Source organism: Leptodactylus fuscus, chromosome 1, assembly GCF_031893055.1.
Source record: "Leptodactylus fuscus isolate aLepFus1 chromosome 1, aLepFus1.hap2, whole genome shotgun sequence".
In the NCBI taxonomy this organism is placed as follows: Eukaryota; Metazoa; Chordata; class Amphibia; order Anura; family Leptodactylidae; genus Leptodactylus; species Leptodactylus fuscus.
Window position 1 is genome coordinate 47,641,661 of NC_134265.1, and position 21,496 is coordinate 47,663,156.

The window sequence follows — 21,496 nt, forward strand, 5'->3', positions numbered from 1 at the left end:
GAGGGAGAGTCTTCAGGCCGAATCGCGAGGCGAAACGGCCTTAATAATGAGCATCTGAACAGCTACCATTGATTTCAATGGGAGCTGTCTTTTTGGTCAGGATTTTGAGGCGAATATGGCCTCAAAATCCTGACCAAAAACCCCGTGTGAACTTACCCTAAGAGTTCTCTTCTGTCACTGATACATGTCCAGTCGCTGTGTAGATGAATTACTGTAGCTCTTCACGACTTCCAGGAACGTCTTTCTTCACAGCAGTGCCTATAGCGCTGTACTGTGAGATCGGGGAGGAACGCCCCCTCCCCTCCTGATAATACTTGTCTATGGACGAGCACTGTGAGCAGAGGGAGGGGGCGTTCCTCCCCGATCTCACTGTACAGCGCTAAAGGTGCTGCTGTGAAGAAAGATGTTCCTGACAGACTGTCAGAAACGCCCTTCTGACTGTGAAGCGCTACGGTACCGGGACTGATAGCTCTTCACTGGGGGCACAGATCGTATTTAAAACTGCCTGTGCTCAAACCCATGAAGGTCCTCTTTAAAGAGGACCTTTCATGGTCCGGGGCACAGGCAGTTCTATATACTGCTATGAAACTGCTTGTGCCCCGGACCATGAAAGGTCCTCTTTAAGTAAACCTCTGCCATTTTGTATGCTATTGATACTGATAGGGTCTCTGCACTGTTTGCATTGCCCAAACATGGATAAATGGGGCTTTCTAATGACCTGCTGGGGTAAAAGACGTGCATGGCCATGTACAGTTTATTGTACGCAGCCAGTGGTTTAGGTGAATTTGGTAGATACTTTTAGGAAGTGGCCAATCCCATTAAAGGGGATGATAATAGAGGGGTTTTCCCATAAATAAAACAAATAAAACATTTTAAATATGATATTAAAATGTAAACATTTTTTTCAAATATAAATAATTAAAAGTTTTTTTCAGAGTTTTAAAGATCTTCTCTAAGGGTGCATGCACACTACGTAACGCCGGGCGTGTATGAGAGCCGTACACGCCGGCGTTACAGCAGGGCTGCCGAACACTTCCCATTCACTTCAATGGGAGCGCTCGTAAACGCCGCTGTTACGAGCGCTCCCATTGAAGTGAATGGGAAGTGTTCGGCAGTCTGCCGTAATGCCGGCGTGTACGGCTCTCATACACGCCCGGCGTTACGTAGTGTGCATGCACCCTTACCGTCTTAGTGGTGACAGTCTTTGGATATGGCCATGAATGCAGAAACTTTTAAGGTCTGGGACTTGTCAAAACCAAGCTATGATTTCCTTATTGTGGATAGGCAAGGACACTTCTCGCACAAGAAGATAATTCGCCCATCATGGCTGAGTTTCTGACAAGTCCCAGAGCATAGAAAGTTTCTGTATTCATGGTCATATCCACTGGCAAAGGATCAAGATGGTTAGAGAAGATCTTTAAAACTCTGAAAAACTTTTAACTACTTATATTTGCAAACATGTTTAACTTTTAATCGTCTACAAATTTAAATATTGTTTTAACCCCTTTAATTGCTTTGACCTCTTCACTACTTACCAAGCAAAGTACCGTATATCATACAGAATATCATACAGTGGCTGGGCTTGGAGTTGCAGCTCAAACTAATTTGAATGGGACTGAGCTGTAGCATGTCCATGTGACTAAAGGATTAGGGACTATTCGCACTACCATTGGTGACCGTAAGCAGTGTCCGTAGCTATTGTCCGTTACAAGATTTTAGCAACGGACACTCAGAAATCCGTTAAAATTTCCATTCATTTCAATGGGATTTTATCTTGTGTCCGTTTTTGTTTGTTTACACCCAAGTCCATTTTTTTACAGCGGACAAAAAAATCCTACATGCAGGACTTTTCTGTCCATTAGAAAAAACAGACAGCAAGTGTCCATTATTTTTTTAACATTGAAGTCTATGGGCAATGGACAGTACCTGACAGCCATCAGTTACTGTCCATTATGATAGGTGTCCATTTTTTTTTCAAACGGACACCTTCATAACAGAATCCAATGGTAGTGTGAACCCTGCCTTACAGCTCAATATCACAGTTCTGGACAAACAACGTTTTATTGCAACCCCTTAGGGTAAGTTCACACGGGGGTTTTTGGGCCGGATTTTGATGTGGAATCTGCCTCCAAAAAACGCCTCCCATTGACTTCAATGGGAGCCGCTCACTTCTTTTTTCCACTAGCATTTTTTTGCTGCTTGTGGAAAAAAGAGCAACCTGCCCTTGCTTACCACGGATTCTGCGGCGGAACACTCCCTCCCAACTAGGCCCGGAGTGGAATGCCGTGACTTGATGCCGATGCACTTAGACAGCGTCCGTGTCAAAATCCGACCCAAAAAACCCTGTGTGCTCTTACCCTCTTACCCTTAAATAGGACAATGTGGCCTTCAGACCCAAAAGTGAATGGTCTCAACCATTCTTTTAAAGCCTTCTCTGTATCAGTGTCCATAACTGAGAGAGGTTCAGGACCCAGATCGGGAAGAGATTACCGTATATACTCGAGTATAAGCCAAATTTTTCCAGCCACAATATCAATGTATAGAATGTCCAATAAAATAGTGGGGGAAAAAAGAAGCTTTAAAAAAAATAAAAAAAAATAAAAGTTGTAAATGGCTCCTTTCCCTAGGATACATACAAAAGTAGAAAATGACTGTGAAACACATACACATTAGGTATCCCTGTGTCTGACAGTGCCCGGTCTACTGAATATAGGGGATCTGCAGTGCTCCTGTTCTGTCAGGAAGGGGTTAATAGGAGCACTGCAGATACCCTATATTCAACCAGACTGAATTCCAAGTGGGGGAAAAAAATCCCAGTCCTCAAGCTCAGGGAAGGGGCAGACAGACAACCAAAACACCCCCTCCCCAGCATCTACTGCACCCAAAAACTCTGACCATTTTAATTTTTGAAATTTTCCAGTAGCTGCTACATTTCCCCCCTCGGCTTATACTCGAGTCAATATGTTTTCCCAGTTTTTTGTGGTAAAATTAGGGGCCTCGGCTTATATTCGGGTCGGCTCATACTCAAGTATATACGCGTATAATGCTGAGGCCCCACATTGCAGAAAAGCAACTTTATTTGTTGCAACTTTTGTGGGTTTTTGAGCTGAAGCCAGGGTGGCTACAAAAGGAATGGAAAATATATAAGAAGCTCTTATACTTCTACCTCATGCTCAATCCACTCCTGGCTTTGGTTCTAAAAACCACAACAAAATCTGCAACATAAAAAGCAGCTTTTCCGCAATGTGGGACCTCAGCCTTGTAATGTCTTCTCAAATTCCTAAGTGTGAATGTACCTTTAGTGGAGTGGATACAGCAGAAGAGATAAACATAAGCACTTTATATTTCCCCATTCCTTTCTCAACAAAATCTGCACCAAAAAAACAAAGCTTTTTCACAATGCATGACACAACCTAAGGGAATTTTAGGATATTACTAAAGATTCTAAACACGGCTATTTTCATGTGGTTTCATACAGGTTTATGTATTACAACAATTATTACAGATTTGTTCTCCCCTAAACCAGCCTTCCATTCCTAGCCCAAAAAACCACAGCAAAATCTGCAACAAAAAAGCAGCTTTTCTGCAATGTGTGGCGTCAGCCTAAACTTCATCCCCTATACTATTACTATTGTTTAGGTCGATTCGATCTCAGCCTATTATTTGCTATAGAATACAGATGTAGCAGAGTTAACCTGAACCTCTGCAATTGGATAACCTACTGCAGCGGGATATCTTATCACAGAAGACAGTAACCAATTAAAATTCACCGGAAAAACATTTTGCAATGACATTTCATTGTTTATTGTTGTCTTCTGCGATAAGATATCACGCTGCGGCAGTTTAACCAGTTACAGAAGTCCGGGATAACTCTGCTACATCTGCATGTACGCAGCTAAAAGTTATTAGAAGCCTCCATATCTATAAAGAAGTTTGCCTGTAGTACAGAGACGGAAATTAGCAAACCTTCAGCTATTTACATCTTAAGATGGCATGACTTGTATCGTACAGTAAACAAGTCACGCACATGGATGCTGGAGAGATGTTATTCCTGGAGGCTGAACGTCACCGGCCTAAATTTTAGACACAATTGTTTTTTTTCCTAGAATACGTAGTTTCCTGACATCACACGGTGAATCATTTGCCTTGTTTTTTTTTTTTCTCTAAAAATCCTTTTTATCTTTTTTTTTGTGTGTGTGTGTGTGTCTGCAGAGTTCTTTAGTTTTCCTGCTGGATCAACATTGAGTGGTGATGATGAGAGACTATGCCTCTAGCCGGCCGCCGGTAATAGTCCATACATCCAGCTCGGAGACTTACTCAGCACGCCATGTACCTCGCTGTGGCTGGTCGGACTTAGTATAAACACAGTCTGGTACTGGTGGGTTACTTCCTTGAACTTAAACCATTCTCTGCCATCATTGTCTGAAACAGATTCCTTTTAGGTTAACCCTTTCGCATCCTGTTAGTTGCCCTTGTTCTAGATAATAAATGGCTTTCTCTGACTAATCCTGTGTTGTTTCTGTATCATTTAGAGGATTATTGTGGCTTTTTACCTTATTAGGTGCTGTTCTTAGTGTATCACAATTCACGATCATATCCAGCTCAATTGTGATCAGACTGGAACAGAGTGCAATGCATGGTCAATGTAGTCTGTAGAAATATTACGGATGGTATGTAATAATATATAGGGGTAAATATTATAATAGGTGAGCTATGAAAGAATTACTTTTGATTTAAAGGGGTTGCACAAGATTTTTACACAGTCTAGTCATATTAATGTGACCACCGCCTACGTTTGACCTCAACGTTAAATAACCAACCGCAGAAGGCACGTGTCATCAGTCATATGGGGGCACTCATCATTGTGGAAGGCACGATGGATCAACACAAGTATGCATCTATCCTTGCGGACCATGTTCACCCCTACATGTGAATTGTTTTTCCTCAGGATGATGGCATCTACCATCAGGACAATGTCACAAGTCATAAAGCTCTCAGTGTATGTGCATGGTTCGAGGAGCACCAGGATGAGTTTACCGTACTCCCTTGGCCAGCAAATTCCCCGGACTTGAACCCAATCGAGAATCTGTGGGACCACCTCGATCAGGTTGTTCGCACCATGGATGCTCAACCGGGTAACCTAGCGCAGCTGGACACGGCACTGGACTTGACATGGATCAACATCCCAGTGACATCATCACAACATCCCCTCTCTTCCTACACGTCTCGCAGCGGTCCGCTCTGCCAAAGGTGGTTACTCTGGATTTTGACAAGTAGTCACATTAAAAGTGACTGGACTATATATTATGACCTGTCCTTAGGATAAACCATAATATCTGATCAGTGGGAGGTCAAAAGCTCGCACATGCACAGATCAGGTGTCCTTGGGTGTGGATGGTCCCTGCAGTCTATAGGACATGGAAACAGATAGCTCTGTGCTCTCTATAGTGTCTGGGCACTCTTGCTACAGCTATTAGAGCTGAGCTGCAGTAACCGCGTCAGGCCACTATAGGGAGTATGGAGGTATCTGCTTCAGTTCCAATCACTGTAAAATATAGGGACTGTATCAATCGTTTCACTAAGGCTGGGTTCACATCTGCGTTTGCTCACCATTCGGCGATTCCATCCCCCATTCTGCTGGAAAATGTGGACTTTTCTCTCTGCATTTTTTGGGCGAAAACCCGACAGACCCCGTTAAAGTGTATGCGGGTTTCTGGGGGTAACTGTTTTTTAAGCAGATTGGGTTACTATTTTTCGGGTCCCCAAGCAGAACCGAAGAACAGAAACCTGAGCGCAGTAGAGAACCTAGCATAAAATGGTTCCCTTTTTCCCAGAAACAGTACTAGTTTGCTATAAAAGCAAAGGCTTGAATCAGTTTGATAATCTGTTTAAAGTTTTTAGTTGCACTGTGTGTACACGGCTCTAGTTCTTAATTGGATTTGCACCACACCCGTCTTCTGCCAATGTTGCCTCTGTCCATTAAGTGTTTGATTTTGTCTTGCCTGTGATTGACAGCTTTCCTTCCTATCAGGTTCTGGGCGGGTTCTTCCTCCCCTATTTAGTCTTGGCTCACAGTCACACTGGCGCCGGTTATTGCCTCTTGCTTCTGGTATCTCTTGCTGTTTATTTACTTGTATTCTAATCCTTGACCTCTGGCTTCCCTACTGACAATTCTTTTGGACTCCGACTTGGCACTGCATCGCTCTACTGTTACCGAACCCTGGCTAGCTGACCTCCCTTTGTTGTTGTTCGTCTTGTCTGCGTTTTGTGTTTCACGTATTCAGGGAGGGACTGTCTTCGTGGTTGTCGCCTATTACCTAGGATAGGGTGTGGCAATAGGAAGGGAAAGCGGGGGGCTTCAGCTTAGGGCTCACTGTCCCTTGTGCCCCTCCCTCCAGGGTTCACCAGCAGCTCCTGGGGAATTATCGTCTGCTATTCCCTAACAGCTATGCATTACAGAGCTATGATTCCTAAACCCTTTCTCCAATTTGGATGTGGAAAATCTCATATTGCAGCTGGGAGTGTGCACTTTCAGCCCATATGATATATATATAATTGTATTTCTGAACATGTTTTAGTAAACAGCTAAAATAACAAAACTTGTGTCACTGTCCAAATATTTCTGGCCCTAACTGTACGTATACTTTGTTGTGCCCTTATAATTTACAATATTCATGCTCATGCTTGTACTGTTAGCATTACTGTGTTGGAGACTGTCATATCAGTAACATCATGTCATAACTGCTCATTGTTGTTTGTACATTCACCCCTTCTATCTCTGTATTACGCTTTTATATAACTTACTGGATATTTGTTTCCACTCCAAGATGCCTCCATTTTAGAGTTACCTGTTTTTTCCACTTGCCAGTGAGTTTATATTATTTATATATTTATATAATAAATTTAATTTTTTATAATTTATTCATTTTATTGATATCAAGATTCATCCAATATAATCATAGGGAGGCGGGAACAACTGGAGGTGGTACCCACTTCGGGTGGAACCGCCCACTTCTTCCAGCGCTCCCACCGCTTCACAAGTATCTGCGAGGTACCGTCAGCAGTGACAGCGCTATTCACCGGATTGCCTTATACACGCGAATTTGTAGTGTTCTACCCACCAATACAAGTTCCTGCTAGCCACGCCCACTCAGTGACGTCAGCGCCTCTGCACGAGGTGCCAAAAGCCAGTGGTTATCTATTCTTCCCTGTTCAGAGCGTAGGGATATTGGTTCCCACGATCTGACAGCTCAAGATATCCTGTAAGTCTATACCAAAACCTCTACCACAACCACTACCTTTAGAGTCTCCTGCAGGATTGTAAAACACTGATTACAAATTAGTAATATTTTAAGCCATCCAACTAACCAGATAGATTTCAGTGTTCTGTCCATGGATTGATTTACCTGTTTAGTCATCTATGTATCTGTTATATTGTGCTTCCTTTTCTAGCTATATACATAGCACTATAGAACCCTATTGTATTGCTGACACTATGGGCACCATTCTCTGTACACATGGATTGATCTATACATATTGCATATTATTTTATATTCTCTGCATTTTAATAACATTACTATGTATTTATCACATTCTTATATTTATATTTACTTCTATGTATTTTCTATGTGTTTTCCGCGCAGTGGCGTGACGAAGACACCTGACGAAATGCGTAGCCCTTGTTTTTACTGTCTTTGGAACCAAATAAAATCAAAACAGCTTATCAAGCTCATCCTGAATCTCGTCATTTGTCAGTAGCGCTCTGTAGTTTTTCCTGGTTCTTTTTGGATTTATACTATACCATATTGTGCTTTATGTGATTAATTGTATGACGATAGACAGACAGGCTTAGATACAATGCTTTTTTTTTTTTTACTTCTTTATTGACTTCATTCAAGGTATGAAATGTAGGAAGTCTAGTAGAAGTCAGGGCATTAGACTTAGAAGGGGCCCTGGTATGTCTTTAGAGTGTGGGAGGAAACCGGAGTACCCGGAGGAAATCCACGCAAGCACGGGAAGAACATACAAACTCCTTGCAGATGTTGCCCTTGGTGAGGACACCAGTGCTGCAAAGCAACAGTGCTAAGCACTGAGCCACCGTGCTGCCCATTGGTGCGAACAGAGACCTTCAGGGCGCTCGATTTGGAGTTTTCTGTCTTCTACACATTTCTGGTGGAACGGCAACAGCCTGCAAAACAGAAGCCTCTTCTAATGGCACGAGCAGCCCTGGATAATCCGCGCCGGCAGGATGATACCAATCTGCGGACTGTAGCAGCTAGGAGAAGGAAATATAATGTAAGTAATGGGACAATATATTACAAGATACTACTGTGATGTCACTGCGGCAGGATGGCAGAGGAGTATTAGCTACAGGGGTAAGGGATCATTATCATTCATCATACATGTGACAATCTCATCACTGACAGTGAACATTCGCTCCGCATGACGTATTCTCACTGACTGACAGGATACAACATGGAGGGTATTGTCACACTTACCTCTGGCTCTGATTTCTACATCTCCTATGGTTTGGTTTTGTTCTCTCAGGTTTAATGCAGATTTAGAAGGTGACGGTTGTGCAGACCTGAACAGACCTGACGATGTGTATGAGGATGACTTGCTGCTACTAGTAGTTCTCCTCTTATTGTCACCATCACCTTCAGAAGGTGAAGATTCTTTCTGCCTGTTTTATAGAAGAAAAAATGAAAATGAAATACAATACAGAACATCCAGCTAAATCCAGTGTAATGTTACTGAGCTCCCAGCTGTGAGATAAATGTATTATCATGAGGACAGATGGCAGGAAATATGTCTACACTGCTGACCTGATACCCCAACACTGGTGAGAAAGGCTTCAGCAAATACTGCCCCCATCTGGCTAGGTCATTAAAGATGGCTGGGGTGATGGATACATTTAGTAAAGTGTTACCCCTGTCTTCTATCTGTTGTTCTCTACAGATATCAACCCGGAGATCCCAGTAATAACCCCACAATCTACTCACATTTCTGAGTGGTCTGCGCTGTGCGCCAAAGAACAATCTGGAGAGGACTTGGGATCCTCATTGGTCACCGTCCTGGTACAGAGCTAAATACACACAAGGAGATACAAGATATAATGTACATAAATATATTGTTTCCCTTTTGCTGTAAATGTATTATTTTCTAGGTATTATAGACATATAGCTCACATACTGGACTTACTTTAGAAAGCCTTTGAGTTGATGACACAAAATGTTCGTACTCTAGGCAGTCATCGTCCTCGCTTGTGTCTTCCTCATCCTCTGAGACCATATGGTGATGTCTCTTAGAACGAGCTACAAGTCATATGAATTCAAGTGTTATTACAGGTTGTTAGTATAAGACACGACACAGAAATCATTTTATCACTAGTAATAATGGCAACATAAAGAAATGGAAGACGAGACAAACAACAGCTCGGTCTAGATGACATCTCATTGTACTTACTAGCATCAAAGTTGCTGGTGTCCATGTCTGACACTAGCTGAGGAACATACTCCGGCTTCTGACTGAGAATGTTCTCAAAGTCTAAGTCCCTCAGGAATGGGTGAACCTTGATCTCATTTGCTCCTCCTGGAAAAACAAGACAAAAAGTGATGGAGAAATTGAAAGAGACTGCCAAATGGAGATATGAAGGAAAGATTGTCATGTACTAGAAGCCATAGAATAAAGAACTGGAAATAGACAATCAGACAGAGAAACAAGTCTCAGTGCTGATCCTCATGAACATGATGTTTGTCTTGTTCCAAAGTCCTAGTAGTATTAAGTATATATTAATAATATTATATATATTACTTGTCCCAAGTCTGTCTTCAGGATATTTTCGAAGAAGCTCAGTGAGAATATCTTGAACATCGGGTGGAGGAGCGTTGTCATCAGAATCCCAAGTTATGTCTTCTGTCATATAGAAAAGCAAATATTACAGACAATAAACCACTGAATTGTAATATAAAGGCACCTTCTGACTTACAGAGCAATGGACAATGACATCACGTATCATCCAGATTATGATACTTACCTGTGATGATCTTAATACAAAGCTCCTCATTGGTTTCCCCATCAAACGGAACAGATCCTACAATAAACTCATGTAGGATGATCCCTAGTGACCACCAGTCAACGGGTCTTCCAAAACCATTCATCAGGATAATCTCTGGGGCTATGTAAGAAGCTGTGCCACAGATCTGGAAAGCAGCAGAAGAAAGATATAAGGATCAATGAAAATCAGTATGACCAAAAATATCAGTGCAAACAATTTCTAGCAGGGAAAATAGAGACGTTGACAGAGATGAGATGTGTAAAGAGCAAGCTAAGAAGAAGTTAAGTTCTTGTAAGTACAACTGACCTCATAATGGAGGAACTCTCTGGTAATGTCATGAATTGGAGACCTGTACAGATTTGTTGCTGGTCTCATTAGGCCGAGTTTTACAAGCCCAAAATCGGTGACTTTAATATGTCCAGTGGGTGTTATCAGAATACTGTGAAAGAAAAGATGGTGTTAGATCCAGGTGATAATCCATAGACAGTAAGATAACTGTAACTCTCCCTTTATTATACTACAAGTGTCACTTACTTGTCAGGCTTCAGGTCTCTGTGCACCACACCATAGCTATGCAGGTATTCTACAGCAAGAACCAGCTCTGCAAAGTACATCCGAGCCAAGGTGACAGGTAAAGAGCCCATTGACTTTAGAAGGCTCCCGCAGTCTCCTCCTGCAGCAGAAAGCAAAAATGAGGGAGTTATACAAGGCAGATCCCACATGCCATATAACCATAAGTAACCTGAGACATAGGGGAAGGATATAACATTTAGGGATATATAGAGTATATACTATCAGTCTGATTGTAGTAATGGTGAAATGAGCTAAAGCTAAATACAATGCATATACCCTACCTCCTACATACTCCATGACTATACACAGGTGATGTCTTGTTGTAAAGGAGCAAAGCATGGAGACCACAAAGGGACACTCTACGAATGTTAAGATGTCCCTTTCGATAAAGGCCAGTTCAAGTCTTCTTGGATTAAGATTCTGCTTATCCATTTTCTTCATAGCAAATAGGTGGTGTGTGTCTTTATGGTGCACTAAGTAGACAGCCCTGGAGAAGAGAAAAATGCATGGATTATAAAGAATAGAGTAGTAGATCTACAGCCATCACTACAAATACATGTCTAGTAATATATGAAATGGCACTACATAAACTATCTCCTATGGGAGGTCTACACAATGTCAGGACTGCCAGAGTCCTCATCCATGTCACATCCTCACTGACCTGAATGGTGACTATTGGATGTGGACAGTCATGTGGATCTATATCATTTCTCTATGATAATATTAAACTGGCAGAGGACAGAGGCAGAAGCATTGTCATAAGAAACCCGGGACATGTATATAATACCAACATAATACTCACCCAAAAGCCCCACTGCTGACCAGTTTGGAGGTCTCAAAGTCCCTCTTACATGGCTTTCTCGCCGCATTCAATGATCTGATCGAGTTCTAAAGAAGAATAAAAGAAATAACAATAAGACATAGAAGCTGCAGGGAATAAAAGCTCCAGATGTGGAAACTTTTCCCCTGTATATAATGTCAGCAGATACAGAGGAGGTGATACAAGCCAGACTCTGCACAGACCCTATAGAATATAAGGTGTATCCACCATGCACATGTATTATTGTACAGTATTGGATGGTAAGGGATATCACACACTGGAGGTCTCAGTATAAATGTTATTATGTAACACTATAGATCTGATCTACATTAAGAATAGAGATATTTCATGGGGTATAATATCAGATATGTCATTTATACCCAGTTCTCTGGTGATATAAGGACACCTCTCTCCATGATACTTACACTGGCAGATTCTTGGACCTCTGGAGTCTCAGAGATTTTAATTTCTGCATTTGGCAACTCAGATTTATCTAAAATAGTGAAGAAGAAGAAGAACAAAGAAGAAAGATAATGTATTACATTATATCAATCTGAAGTACATAATACAATAACACAATGAAGACAATGACAGGGACAATCATGGACTATCTGGTCTAGATGAAGGGAAGAACTTCTCAAAGAGGTCAGCCATTGGAAATGTTTTACCATACTTGTAAATAGGATGTAGGATGGTCGGCTTACCTTCTGTCAGATCACTTTCTGGCCCCAGTTGACAGCTCTCATGGTCAGGGATTTCTGGTTCTGGTATTTGCCCCTCTTTGGTGTCGCCTTCTGTTTTGTCCTAAAAGTTATAAGACATATAATGAATTTATTTCACACACACTAAATCCCCATATATAGAAGGTAGGAAGGATTAAACCTGGATTTACATGATTTATTTCATTATTGGGTGGAATTACTTTACACTGCAGCTTCTCTCTAGCACATCCACATTAATGTATAAGTAACTTATAATCACAACATTTCTGTAATAACGTCTATTATCAGAACTGCAGCATTTACAAAAAGGACAAATCTGATAACTAAACAAGACCACAAATAGAGGTCGGAAATAATAACTTCCCACCGTGGTCCTGTGAATACAACAGCAGAATACAGGCTGTCATAAAATATCCTGTGTCTGCCTGGAGCTGACAAGGAAGATCATGAATCTGATGTTCTGATATGTGACTCAATGTGGAGAAAACAAGGACATATCATATAGAAGATGAAACTTACCAGGCGTTCCAATGGGGCCGGACGTTCTATCACATCCAGGACGTATTCGGCCAGTTCTTTGAGAAAGACCAATCCTCTACTTTGGGATCTTTCTTCAGCCTAAATAGATCAAAGCACACAGAGAAGGAAAATCATGAGATAAGAAAGTGGACAATGGTTTGTGTATAAGATTTGGTCAGGATTTCTACCATTTACCTGTTGTAGTAACGCCCGTATGTTGGTCTGGAGATCCTCAAGATAACTTGAGGTTAGAGGACCTTGGTGACATTTGGTCAGGCAATCTCTCACTAGCTCCACCACCAGCCGGTGAGTGAAGCTGAGGATGCCATCAGGTGGTGGAAGCACGGCGTCAGGGGAATAGTTGTCAAGAATCCCCTGTAGTGCTTCCACCTGAGCATTGTCCATTAGAAATTCAGACATTGCAATCCAAGCGCAGTCAGTACGTTCCTAGCTATAGAACAAACACTGACAAGTGTGACCCCAAGACTGTGAACAGTGTACTAGTAGTGATGGAAGCTGTGATGTCATAATGGACAGCCATGATCCGTGATGTCATCATGGAATCATGTTGCCTAGCAATACTTAGAACAGCATTCCATAGACTTACAGATGTCGCCATATTATGTGGAACCGGAATGTTCACCCGCATAGCGGCACAGTCAGTCATATTATAAGAAATATTCTGCATTTATTAGGGCTCATAGATTTGTCTTATTATAGCAAACAACGTGGTTGTTGACCAATGAAGAATAATCCTTATAGTTTTATGTGTTTAATGGTCTGGAAATAATTTAGATTATTAATGAAACCATTAAGTCTTTGGACAACTTAAAGTGAATCTCCACCATTTAACCTGTGGGTTTTAGGCCCTAAAATCTAATTTCTCAATATATAATTATAGCCATCAGAGCTTTGTTATCTAATATAGAATTCCAAATCTCTTTCATAGTCGTATATTCAAAAGAAAAGATTCTGCCTTCCTGCAGCCACCACTAGAGGGAGCTCAGGAGATTACTGCAGACAGTCTCAGTAAATTTCTTATATTAGTGAACGTAGAGGCAAAAGCGGAGGATGCCATAATATGTTAACATGTCACTCCTCCGATCTGCTGCTACAATTACATTTAGGCCTAAATAACAATTTCCTGTGAATAACCTTCTATTACAGTATTATTATTATTATCTATTATTGTATATAAGATTTCTGCAGAGTTTCTGCTATTTACCTGTTGTAGTAACATCCGTATGTTGGTCTGGAGATCCTCAAGATAACTTGAGGTTAGAGGACCTTGGTGACATTTGGTCAGGCAATCTCTCACTAGCTCCACCACCAGCCGGTGAGTGAAGCTGAGGATGCCATCAGGTGGTGGAAGCACAGCGTCAGGGGAATAGTTGTCAAGAATCTCCTGTAGTGCTTCCACCTGAGCATTGTCCATTATAAAATCAGACATTGCAATCCAAGCGCAGTCAGTACGTTCCTAGCTATAGAACAAACACTGACAAGTGTGACCCCAAGACTGTGAACAGTGTATTAGTAGTGACAGTGAGCTGTGATGTCATAATGGCCAACCGTGTTCTGTGATGTCATCATGGAATCTTGGAATGCTAACTTTAAGGGACAACATGTAAGGGACAACATGTAAGACAACAATACCATGGACTTAACCCTGTAGTAACCGGCCTGTTTTAGGCCTTGATATAACCAAACTATTTTGTTTGTTCTTTCCATCATCACATAATAAGCCCTACAGCTTTTTTTTTCTGTCAATGTAATTGTATGAGAACAAGTAAAAACTTAGTTTGTTATAAGATTCGTCTTTTTCCAATACCCGTTACTAAATTTTTTTAAAAATTTTTTTTTATGGAATTGAGTGAGGACTTATTTTTGTAGAAAACCTGACGTTCTTATGTTTTTGTGATAACTCTGCCGTGCTATGCCCAGAACACAATGGATGTCTTATGTCAAATATTTTCTGGCCAGCTTAGAAGTAGAAGCCCTGTAAAGCTCAATTCTGCATGAATGTTGTCTCCAATCGATCAAGAGTTTTTTTGAAACGAGGGGTGCCTTCATGTTGTCAATGGTGTTGTCCTTGACCTCCTTATGTTTGTCCTGAATAGGAACAATATTTAATTTAATGGTAAATTTTATTTACAATTGGTTGGAATCGCAATGGCGAGTCCGACAGCCCTGACTTTCACTAACCTTTTTTTAAGTTGGTGGGATCAGCATTACGTTTTTTTGCGATAATATGGAGATTTGCACATTGTTGATAGCCCGTGGGTTAAACATATCAACAATGTCCTAAACTTTTGGTATATAGGTAACTCTCTGCACTCTTATAATGCGGTTGTCGCTTTCCTCCTGTGTCATACATTGTGCTTTATATAGCTATATATTTGATCACAGGTTAGCCCCAAGTGGGCCATATCTATATCATCTAATACATATGCCTATATTCACATTGTGCATCGAGTGTGCAGCTTTCTGCATCATTGTTTTTATCTTTAATATATGAACAATCTAGTGCTATTGTCTTACAACTACAACTTTAGATTTTTTTTTCTCCACTATGGCATTTACCAAATGGAAAAATTTTCTTTTATAAGTTTGTAGATTGGGAGTTTTCGGACCCAGGGATACACGTGTTTTTCTTTTTTATGAACTTTTGTATACGTTGTAGGGAAAGGGGAGTGATTTTAATTTTAATTTATTTTTTTCATATCTATTTTAACTCTGTCTGTCATGGCAACAGATCTCCACCCCCGAATCTCATTCCGGGTGCTAGCGATTTACCCTAAAATGGGAAAATAGAACCTCGGTCCGCTTTGACCAAAGTGCCACGGGGTTTAAGGTCCGTAATCAGTGCCAGCGCTAATTGTGGGCATTGCTGCCAGTGATTGTCAGGAAAGGGTTAAAATAATGCAACACTTGAGGGGTACTAAATATTATCTGGAACAGGTCAATGATATCTTACCAGTCCAAAATGACTTTTATTATGAGTAACAACTACTTTTCATATGACAGCTTCACCTATGAACAGCACCATGGCACCACAATGGGCATGAAGGTGTGCCCTTCATATGCAAATCGATCCATGGGGTAATATGAGGAGACTTTTATCTATAACACTAGGTCAGCAAAGGGGTCATATAGTTCTTTAGAAAAGATTCATTGACAATTTATTTGGGCTGAACCTGAGATCTGTTGACTTTCACTCAGGATGTGGATTTGGACAAATGGGTTATTCAATTGATTCCTAAGTCCAATAAAGACCTAGTAAAAATCCAAAATCTGAATATATTTATCAAAGAAGGGAAGGTCTTCACATCCAGCCATTATAAATGTGTGGATATAACCAGTTATCCTAATTTCAGTAGTGCACAATCCAGAATACTACATATGTGAGTCAAAGAAAAGAGGTTCTCCAGGGGGAATGAGTGAAGTGGACCAACTAATGCAAGAGGAGAGTTTGTATAGCCATAGAAAAGAAAACGCAATTACATACAGTTTCAAAAATAATGGTTCATCCTAAAAAATTACTCAAATCTATCACCGTGCCCTCATACTGAAGAGTATTCTTGCACCTAGTAGCAGTGGCGTAACTAGGAATGGCGGGGCCCCGTGGCGGACTTTTGACATGCCCCCCCAACCAACACCGACGCCGAAGACCTCGACCGACCCCCTCCTCAACACTCTATTATGTCCCTTAGTAAGCCCTGTACACAGTATTATGTCCCTTAGTGGCCCCTGCACACAGAATTATATCCCATAGTGTCCCCTGCACACAGTATTATCCCCCATAGTGGCCCCTCCACACAGTATTATGTCCCTTAGTGGCCCCTGCATACAGTATTATCCCCCATAGTGGCCCCTCCACACAGTATTATGTCCCTTAGTGGCCCCTGCACACAGTATTATCCCCCATAGTGGCCCCTCCACACAGTATTATGTCCCTTAGTGGCCCCTGCATACAGTATAATAGCCCATAGTGGACACCCATAAACAATTATTATACTCTGGGGTCTTTTCAGACCCCAGAGTATAATAATTGGAGACCCGGGGGAATAAAAACATAAAAAATACTGTTTCTTACCTGTCCCCCGGCTCCTATGTTGTCTTCTCCGCTGCCATCCTTGTTCAATGACGTCGGACATCACATGACCCGGGAAGCAGGCCGGGTTCATGTGACGTCAGAGATGTCAGACAACTAGGAAGGAGGCCTGGCAGGATCGTGGAGAGGTAATTTACACTGTTTGTTACGTTCCCTTACCTCTCCCAGTCCACCGATCATTATATTCGGGGATCTGCAAAGACCCCTGAGTATAATGATAGTATTTGTGGGGCCCACGGTGTCACTTACTGATCCCAGCCCAGCCAGGATCGGCAAGTAAATAGGGTCCGTAATGGCCTATTTAAAAAAAAAAAAAAACGCAGCGTTAGCGGCTGTCACCGGGCCCCCTAATGGCCTGGGCCCCGTGGCAGCTGCCTCTACACCACTGCCTAGTAGAATGATACAGCCTAAACATTATAGGGCAAATCGACAAAGGACATTCATCAAAAATGGATATCTGAAACACAGTCTCTCCTGCCACTGAACTCCCCACCATCAGAAGAGCCAATAAAAATGACCCCAATAGAAGGGACACCGACTTCTGTCAACAACCGCTTTTGATACCTTAAGGTGAATTGAGATGCTGTGGGTCTTTAAATTGCAGACACTCTATCCACAAGGGCTCTATGAGGCTGCAGAACTTACCAAGTAGACCAAGAATTTTACCCGACCTCATAGTCCAGTTGGTCAGTCGGTTATTACACTACATTTCATTGCAAAGCAAAGACCATATAAGGCTGATATTTATTGTATTGCAATATACGATTGTGCAATGCCTTCAATATTGAGGGCCCCCCTATAGTGTGCTGCAGATAACTGCTTCAGCCATCTCCAGGACTAGGGCAACAATCGCCTACCAAAGTCTTATCACAGTCTGTTTCTCAGTTTTAGAACAAGTGAATACTTAGGGCCCCTTCAGACGGAGGATACGCTGTCTGATTTTGAACGTGTAGACGTTCCGAATCAGCAGCGTTTAATGCAGGTCCCATAGCTTTCTATGGGAGCCGGCATACGCGCGCTCCCCATAGAAATGAATGGGAAAAAGCAGCCCATTCATTTCTATGAGGAGCGCACGTACGTCGGATCCCATAGAAAGCAATGGGACCTGCTTTAAACGCTGCTGATTCGGAACGTCTACACGTTCAAAATCAGACAGCGTACCCTCCGTCTGAAGGAGCCCTTACTGTGGAGTAACAAAGTTCAATTATAAATCAGCTCACCATATAGACGTATGAAAGGGAATCTCAAGGGAGCCCGGCATGCAGGTGACTCTTAACCCGCCACACGAAAAGGAATCCAACAGTTAAATATAGCCAGCTGCGTCCAAGAGATGTCAAGTAGATATCCACGGTAGAATTAAAATTTAACTTTTATTGTGTCATCTTTTAAAAAAGTTACATGGTAACTATGCAGGGTACATTGTTAATATAGGCAACGCGTTTTGGGAATATATTCCCTTCTTCACAGCTCAACTCCCATATAACAAATGACTCTTTTAAAAGAATGATTAACGTAGCCCCTCCCTATCCGTTTTAATCAGAACACACCTTAAAATACAATTAACCCTTACTACAAAAATTTGTTCAATAACAGATATGAATACAATCATGATCTATAGAAATCTACACATAAATAAATATATATCAATATAGTTACACAAAAATATATATACTTTGAATTTAAACACTCCTTATAAAAGATCTATAACTACCGTGACTAGGCCGCGTCTATGCGCGGCTCCATATACATTGCCATAATACTAAACATTTTACTCCACAAACAATCTACAAGAGCACTAGATACATATTAATCAGATATTTTAATAATAAAAATTTTATTACCTGAAATAAGACTCTCATGAAGCCTTCCTGGTTAACATAGTGCGGAATGGTCAAAAGTGAACTCTCCTAAATCCTGCGTATACCTGTTCACTCGATAGCTCACATCAAAATCTCGCACACGCGCAGTGCTATGTAAGGATGCGTCCTTAGTAACCCTAGCTCCTACATTCAAGCCTTTTATACTTTATTTCTTAAACTATTCAAAATGATTTTAAATTCATAATACGATACTAGTCTTTTCGTATCCTTAGAAATGTAATTATGATCACCACAAGAACCCAATATAGTATACAAAAAATAGAAAGGAATACTATGACACTCAATAAATATAAGAAATATCTGTCCTGATGTTAAGACCCAGAGGTTGGCGAGTTTTCAATTTCATTATCCAATGCGCCTCACGCAAAAGAAGTTTTTTGCGCCAATTACCTCCTCTGGCAGGTCTAGAAACCCTCTCAATCGCATAATATCGGAGCCCGGTGAAATCACCTTGATGAACCTCTGCAAAGTGTCGTGAAACTCCAGATGTATTCTCTCTATTGCTACTACTTTGAGTGATATGCTCGGAAATTCTTGTTATAACTTGCCTAATAGTGCATCCGACATACTTCAAATCACATATAGTGCACTCCATAATATAGACCACATGATCCGAACAACAATTCATAAAGGAGGAAATAACAAAATTTACTCTGGAGTCTGAACTACAGAAAGAGTTGGTTTTGTATGCATAACGACACATAGTACACCTACTCTGGTCACACCTGAAAAAACCTTTCAGGTTGAACCAGGTGGAAGAACTTTCTGTCTGTGGTTTATACATACTAGGAGACAATCTATTTCCCAGTGTGCAACCCCGCTTGGCCACTACCTCTACGCCATTTTTCAAAATGCTCCTAGTCACACTGTCTTGTAACAAAATGGGTATATTACGTAAAAAAATACTTTTAATCTCTGAGAACTGTCTGCTAAATGATGTGGAAAACACTATTTTATTCTTACTCAGTCCACCTTCATTTTTATTTCTAGTATCTCTCAATAAAGATTCCCTATCCTTTTTGTCAACAATTGTTTCAGCTCTAATCAAGCTCCAATTAGGATACCCTCTTTTTCTAAGTCTATCCAAAGTAAGCTTCTTTTGGGACTGGTAAGTTTCATTATCTGAACATGCCCTACGAGTTCTTATAAGTTCACCTAATGGGATGGCTTTTAAAGTGTGCCTTGGATGTTGGCTGCTGGCAAGGAGAACTCCATTGCCTGCAGTCACTTTATGAAAAAGACTAGTTTCTACTTTCTGTGTGTCAGTATTACCATAGAATTCAACATCTAAAAAAGAAATGCGTTGCTTATGATGACTGTATGTGAATTTTAAGTTGATATTATTATATTCAAATATTTCATAAAATCCTCAATTGACTCCTGTTCTCCATCCCAAACAATCAAAAGGTCATCTATGTACCTTCCCAGCCATATAATATTATCATAGTAAGGATTCCTAGTTGTAAAGATAAATCCCTCCTCCCACCATGAGAGGAAGAGATTGGCTATGGTCGGGGAGAAGGGGGCACCCATAGGTGCACCCCTAATTTGCAAGTAAAATCTTCCACAGAATTAAAAAAAATTATGTTGTAACAGGAATGAAGTAACCCTCACAATATATTCACATAGATTCAAAGAATATTGACTGTATCTCATCAAATGGAACTCCAAGGCAATCAGAGCTACATCATGGGGTATACTAGGATACAGCTGTTCTATGTCACACGTTAACCAAGTATAACCTTGTTTCCATTCAAAATCTCGGAATTCCTTTAGCACTACCTTTGAATCCTGTAAAAAACCTGGGGCTCTTCGTACCAAGGGCTGTAATAACCCATCTAGCCATGTACATAATCTAGAGTTGATAGAATCTATTCCTGCGACAATAGGACGCAAAGGAGGTGGAAAACACTCCTTATGCGTCTTTGGCAGACCATGTAGAATAGGCATAATCGGGTAATCAGGCACTAAATACTTAGCCTGAGAATCAGAAAAAATACCTAGTTTAAAGGGGCTCTATCAGCAAAATCATGCTGATAGAGCCCCACATATGCGTGAATAGCCTTTAAAAAGGCTATTCAGGCACCGTAAATGTTATATTAAACTACCCCCCGTTTTAAAAAAATAACCTAAAAAAGAATGTGCTCTACTTACGGATCGTGCACGCTGGGCGGGCATTCAGGGTGTGTCTTCATCTTCATCCCCGCCTCTTCTTCCTCCGATATCCTCCGGTCCCGTCTTCTTCCAGCGCTCGCTCGCGGACACTGATATTAAAAAACGGCCTGGGCGCATGCGCAGTAGCACGCGGCTTCTACTACAGCTACTGCGCATGCGCCCAGGCTATCACTGTTCGTTCGCGAGCACTGGAGGAAGACGGGACCGGAGGACATCGGAGGAAGAAGAGGCGGGGATGAAGATGAAGACACACCCTGAATGCCCGCCCAGGGTGTACGTTCGGTAAGTAGAGCACATTCTTTTTTAGGTTACTATTTTAAAACGGGGGGGTAGTTTAATATAACTTTTAAGGTGCCTGAATAGCCTTTTTAAAGGCTATTCACGCATATGTGGGGCTCTATCAGCATGATTTTGCTGATAGAGCCCCTTCAACCCCTATATCAACTATATCTCGTAATTTGCCTAATAATTGTTCTGTAGGGTTCTGTTGTAATTCTTTATATACTGATTCATCCTTCAAAATATTGAGACAACCCTCAACATAATCGCTCTCATTAAGGATAACCACTTTACCATCCTTATCCGATTGTTTATAAACGACACCCTTACGATTTTTCAAAAGGGTTAAAACCTGGCGTT